Source organism: Amphiura filiformis, chromosome 7 (assembly GCF_039555335.1).
Source record: "Amphiura filiformis chromosome 7, Afil_fr2py, whole genome shotgun sequence".
In the NCBI taxonomy this organism is placed as follows: Eukaryota; Metazoa; Echinodermata; class Ophiuroidea; order Amphilepidida; family Amphiuridae; genus Amphiura; species Amphiura filiformis.
The window spans coordinates 23,400,913-23,408,130 of NC_092634.1; positions in this window are offsets into that span (position 1 = coordinate 23,400,913).

Here is a 7,218-nt window from a genome sequence, read left to right on the forward strand (position 1 = left end):
TTGTCAACTGTCATGTGTGCTTCATTTTAAATGTTTACCGACCTTCTGGTTTCTGAGTAATTTGTGTCCAAATTGATTTATTCAAGGTATCTTTTGACGTTTTCGCTAAGGTTACCTACGAATACCATGGAAAAAAACGACTGTTCTCATTGTCTCATGATCTAGACAACACATTGATGGACCCTGGTATAAAGCTAATTGTAGTTGCCCTCAAACGAAAGGCCACAAGACGTAACTGACTCCAAGATGGACTTTACAAGTCTGCAATAACGGTTTAAGCGATTTGTGTGCAATTAAGCAAATTTAAGTCACTTTAGTGCCTTTGTTTCTTACTTCAATCCTCTTTCAACCGCTGTGAACCGACATTATTAATACATGATAGGGTCTAAAGTATCAATAAAGGCACATAAAGAAAATAATACATTCAAAGTGCTTTATAAAATGAAGTTTTGATTGCGATATCCACCAAAAGTCTAATTCTTACCTACAAATACTGAAATGTTACTTACGAATACTGCATAATACATGACATGTGTAATGAAGTGTCTCTACCAATGGAAATTAATTGTCAAAAACTTTAAGCGGTACCCCAGGATACTATTATTACCCATATACGGATTCATTCAACAATTATTTATTATGTAAAATTGCTGATTAACTACTTGTATATCAAAATGAAGTGGTCAAAATCTTGCTAAAAGCATCAAAAATTTTTGATCTGAGGTAATAGCATTTATTCATTTGGACGTACCATCTGAAAGAGATCTAAAAAGTACCATTTTATTAATTCATTACCATAATAGCCAAATTTAAACCTCTAAACTCAATATAGATATTGTTAAATCGCTCATGTTACCTACGAATACCGGGTTTCTTCACCTTTTCATTGTATAAAGCGTTAGGTGTATGCGTATAATTCCTAATATTCTTGAAAACATATATCCTACTCGTTCTAATACAATGTGTAAATTGATTCATACTCATTTGATAAATAAAATACAGAAACTGACCTAAACTTCATTTTCAAAAATAAACTAGCATAAATTGACTAAGATCATATTGATCGCGTTATAAAAATAAAACAAATATTTTCTGGTTGAGCTAGCATTTTCCTGACACCCTGTGGTCTACATTACACCTTAAAAAAAGCGTCAATGGGAATATTCCATTTGTTTTAGGTTGATTAGTATTGCGATAGTGAAAGCATCCTAGTGGTATTCAGTAGGTAATATTGGGTTTTGATATCACATTTACTATCACACGTCCTGGATTTATTTTTCAAGATTAGTAATGGCACTTTTGGTTCCTATAAGGCCAATATGCCATCAATCAATGGGCAAAAGGAAAAAATTGTGGAGACATTTTTATTTCGGACTTTTATTTTTGGCCCGTGGACACTTTTGGTTGGATTCGACCATATGTGTTGTAAGAATATGATAAGCTTCCACCTGTGCTTTGATCTCCAAGTCTTTGCTTTGAAACATATGGAAAGGTTTCTATACAAAAACGATTCTCTTATAAACCATCATGCGCACAGTTTCCACCTCGATACACCTGAGCACACAATTTTCGTCCAAGAGCTCTCAAGCTATATTGTTATACTTAGCCTTAGTTCCTCGGCCCCTATCTCGAAACTATTAGACTCGTCGGAACAGAATAACTATATGTGGCTGTTGAAGAACTAGTGGATTGATTTGGCCTATTACTATATCATGACAATTTCTGACATGAAGATATCGTAGGGATGATGACGCTCTACACGGGTGGAGCTGTTATGTAGTTCAAATAATTATTTCAAAAAGTGTGCACCCCTCGATGACAAAATGTTAATTACTTGCCATAAATCCTGTAAACAGATGGTTTGATCACTTGTTGTTCGGGCATATTGAATTTTATAATATTGTTTTATAGATAAGCATGTCACTAAAGGCTGGTGAAATGAGAAATGTACCAAATGAAGATAATGATTAACATAAAAGGAATCTAGATTGCTGGATTGCGTTGACCGACGTTCGGCCTGAAAATAAAAGTGGATGTATCTGATAGTGAATGCCAATATATGGGGGAAATAAAAAATCTGTTCTTTTTACATTTTCACCCTTTTTTCATCAATAAATCGCTTCCGTTCAAGTCCTAAAGTTGTTTCCACCGTAAGTTTAGCGGCGTGTCTCTGGTTTTTACCAAAGGTAGTCAAGGGACCTAATGTTTCTTAATTCACAAAACTAGACATATTTCCCACGCGTGTTCTCTGATATTTTAAACACGTACCTTCACTACAATTTAAAAGACCCTCCTTTTTTTGGTAATTTTGCAATATATTTGATTTGATACTGATGATGTTACGTAATCAAGTATGTGGTATCAAGAAAGACAAAGGTTCATTCTTTATGTGATCATTAAGAAATTTCATCAACATAATCCATATGGGATCAAAGATCAAGTTTCATTTGAAATAGCAAGTTACCCTTCTACATAACTCTTGCTATAATCATTTTCGCTTTTGATTACCATTTTTTTTAACTTGACATCAGTGATCCATATACTTTCATTGAGCCGTAGTTGAAAAACAAAATTACAATTATAATTAAATGGATTTACATTTTTATATGAAACCATATCCTTCTTAATAACTCCAACCATGTTTTTATTTATTAACATTTTTAAACATAATGCGGTTTAACTTGACGTCAGTAAACCATCTGTGATCCATATACTTTCATTGAGCTGTAGTTAAAAAACAAAATTACAATTTTAATTAAATGGATTTACATTTTTATATGAAACATACCCTTGTTAATAACTCCAATCATGTTCTTTTCTGATTAACATTTTAAACATAACGCTGTTTAACTTGACGTCAGCAAACCAGCTGTGTACTTACTTTAATTGAGCTGTAGTTAAATAACAAAATTACCTTTTTAATTAAATGGATTTACATCCTTATATGAAAACATACCCTTGTTAATAACTCCAACCATGTTCTTTTCTGATTAACATTTTTAAACATAATACCGTTTACATCTGTGAACCAGCTGTGTACTTTCAATGAGCAGTAGCTATTTATATTTTTTTAAATGACAATTCAATTCAATGGATTTACATTTACTTACTTTCTAACGCATAATTTTGTTTGCATTACACAATGAAAAAATTCAAATCATCAGATGCTGTGATTCGCTCGAAACAATTGGACCAATTCAAAAACTTTCATTTTTAACCTTATTTTCAACATACCTTTGGGTCCCATTTTTGAATCTGTAAAGCATCTTGTTTAAATAATGATCTTATCGTTGTGGATGTTATACATGTTATATATGATAAAAGTTGGCTTCATCTTGAATAATTTGTATGAACCATTGCCTTTTTCTATTCAGCACCAAATAATCTAACTGAGACAGTTCAGTTCCGTTGAAGATGATATCAATGTATTGTTGGAACTAATTTTTAGCATTCATGAAGTATTTTGTTTAATAATGATCTCATCGTTACAGATTTTGGCATCGTCTTCAATATTTGAAATAAGGCTTGTCTTTTCTTTTCAGCGCCGAACAAAGGTAATCTCTTCCTTGAAGACAAGATCAATACAATCAACGCTAGAAAATTGGAGTTGATCGAAAATGTCTAAAATGGTGATTATTCGTATAAATGCGATTTATGGGCAAGCACATGTATTTGGTAAAAAGGTAAACATTTAAATTACTTGACACCTCAGTTTTAAAATAACCAAAGAGATTATACACCTAGGTTTCATTATCATTGAGGTATAGGACTTTTTATTTTTTAGGAGAAGAGCAGGTAGGGCAACTACTTGATTATATGTCTACATGTTCATACTACGTACTCTGACAATTTAGAAAATTTGACGAGTCCGCTTTTTTTTAAATCACATTTTGTTCCTAAAACGGGGTTATAGCGCCCTCAACGGGCACTCTCTCCATAGGGCTACATGTAAAGACCAGTTATAGACAAATGGCTCTAAAATAAAACGGACTCGTGTGAATTTCCTCAAATTTTGCATATGATGTAGATTTAACATCTGGAATGTAATGCAAGTGATGTCGTTGCTGCTCTCCTAAATTCATTTTTAAAATGTCCGGCCGGCCCAGACCAAGGTGTAAGTCCACAAACACACGTTTCTGATTTACCTGTGCGATATTGCAATGGGTTGTGATGCTATTGGTATTAATAATTTCAGTTGGATGCACCATTATAAAGCAAACAGTGGATGGATGCACAGTCACAATACCGTGTGAGGTCTTTGATTCCCAAATGAGAACAATTATAGTATGCATATTGTTAACCAGCATTGTTGTGGTAAATAATGACTTGTTGATGGTACAACTCATTCCTGCTAATGTCAATCTAGTAATTGTGACTGTATCACACACGTAAATGAGAAACATATGTGGTTGTGGACTTAACACGGTTTGGAAATAAGGTCTTCAAATATGTTCAAGCATCGATCAAATCATGATATTGCAATACTTTTTAATATCTTGACACAATAATCCATATCTGTGTTCAAGTTAAACTTACGATTAGCCCGAGTCTCCGGAATGTCCTTTCCATATAATTTAATGCTCTAATGACTTAAAAGGCCCATTCAGTGATTGCTCATCCGGCCGATCGTAAAAATCATCAAAATTCAGATTTTGGTACCTTTGTCATTGTCATAGATGTGCAAACATAACCTGCGAGTGATTCAGCCGAAAGCCGTGTATTTAAGACAAAATAAGACATTTTACACGAATCTGTAATTTAGATACTGACAGTATCTAAATTAGCTACATGTATATGCATGGGGCTTCAACTTCGTCAGTACTGCTATTTTCTTTGTTTTTGGCCAAATTTGTACTTTCAAAAATACCCAAATGACAATTTGAATGACTTATCCTTCACTTTTAATCAATTTATAAACAATTTTAATTTCTTTACACTTGCGCTGGGATCACTGTATGGGTCTTTAAGCTTGTACATTTCATTTTCAAAATTTCACCAGATAATAAACCTAAAGTGTAAGATTAACCCAGGTACCAATCAATGCCGGTGCCTACCCTTCACTCTGTAAACACTGCCATTTTATTAAAACAACTTAAGCTATTGGGTGCACCAAATCTGCGTAACTTAGTATTTTAGTATGTTACGTACTTCTTTATGAAGCTTGGGCAAATAATAAATTGAAAGGAGAACAAATCACGACTCAGCGGGGTTTGAACCCCGGACGTCACGATTACCGGTCGAGAGTTATCAGTTCGTACACGGGTAATCTCACCGGTGACAACTCTCTAGTCCGAAGGTTCCCTAGTCTGAAGGCTCCTTAGTCCGAAGGTTCGCTAGTCCGAACACGTAATTTACCATTCGCTAGTCCGAATTCTGAAAAAGGTTCGCTAGTCCGAATATCGGGTTCTCTAGTCCGAATATAGAATAAGGCTCGCTAACCCTAACCCCTAACCCTAACTCTAACCATAACCATAACTTTAAACCCTAACCCTAACCCTTGTTCGATATTCGGACTAGAGAACCTATGGATTAGAGAACCCTAGCGACCCTTCGGACTATAGATCAAGAGAAGTCACGATCTCACCTAGTCATGTCATGATTGCATACTCTCTCACTGTGTCTTATTAGCTTAACGCCCAACTGTGTATTAAATAATGAAAAAGGAGGCCCAAGAAATTGTATTCATTATATCGTCAGCCTACTACCCTACTACTATATTTGTCATTTTGTGTCATTTTTAGAACAAAGTACAAGATATGGTTCTAGCATGCATTTAAACATATTTATTCATCAATCATTGCACAAGAATAAATGATAATGATACAAATTAAAGGGAATAATCCGAAATAATTCGAGTGATTACGTAACTTAGGCAATTATCGTAGTATGTTAGTTAAGTTTACCTCAGCTTCATATCATTTAACTGGAGTAAACTGACATGTAATGAATAGAATTTGCATCATTTATTACCTCGCATATATTAATATTATTGTGTCTCGTATTGATTGTCTAACATAAACAAAGCAGCCTCCTTTCTTCTTTGTAGTGAAATAACAAGAAAGTACTGTAGAAGTCTGGATAAATGTTTCTTAAATAATTAAATAATGTTTATCTTGAACACTTAAGGGCTCGGGCCAGCTTGGTTTCAAATTGGTCCAAAATGGAAAAATCGGCCATGTTTGCTGTTAATTTTGCCTAGCAATACTGATCATAGGTTCAAAATTTATGGTGCATATCAATGACCAACCTCTCTAGTTTATTATTTGAGCATGATCACTTGTGCAAGGTCCTAGGAAATTATGTAAATATGTCTGTATATATAATGTTCCACATCGGCTCACGCACTTTTTTATTTCACCCCAGATTTCATATCTTTCCCTAATACCGATTTCCGCATCATTTCGGTATAAAATGTTGAAAACTCCAAAGAAATAATTATGATACTTATTTCGAACTTCGGAGCTCAACAAATGCCTTAATTAGTCTCGTCAAGACAGAAAATTCATGTGATTTTGCATCTTGGGAAACGACCATGTGTACATGCTATTTTGTCAATGAAAATTCACGAATGTTCCCACTTTCACAACGAAAAGAGTTCTACATCATTGGTTGGAGCGAGGAAAAGTAAATTTACGTGCATTCAGTAGTTATTTCCTGTCTAAATCGTTCCGTTTAGTGCTAATTTCAGGTCATTTATGTCCAATCTGCCGAATTCAGTGCTACGCAGTTTTTGAGGATAAAATCCTTGACTATAAGCTTACGTATTCAACGTATCGACCCGAAATTGGAGACGTTTCAAAGCCAAGACATGCTTTGCTCTGTGGTTTGTATTTATACTCACGATTATCATCTTCTGTTGATTATTTCAGGTTTTTCCTGCAAAAGTTGAGTCCAACACCCCATATCTCACAAACACATGTCATACAGTAGAAAAAATACTTGAAATACAACCTGATACAACATCAACTATAAAGACTAAGTTCGGTTCACATTAAGTTCACATTGTGAACCAACATTACAAACGATGAAACTGTAATTGACCTAGGGGATGACGATGAAACGTCGCTTTTCCTCGCGACTCCGGTGCGACTAGGTCTAGATCGACAAGGGACTGGTGTGTACATACAACCACTGACTGTCATCATGGTTTATTTTACTGTGGTGGACTTTACAAAGCACAGGCCCTAAATGAAAAAAAATGAGCACCATGAGTACGCA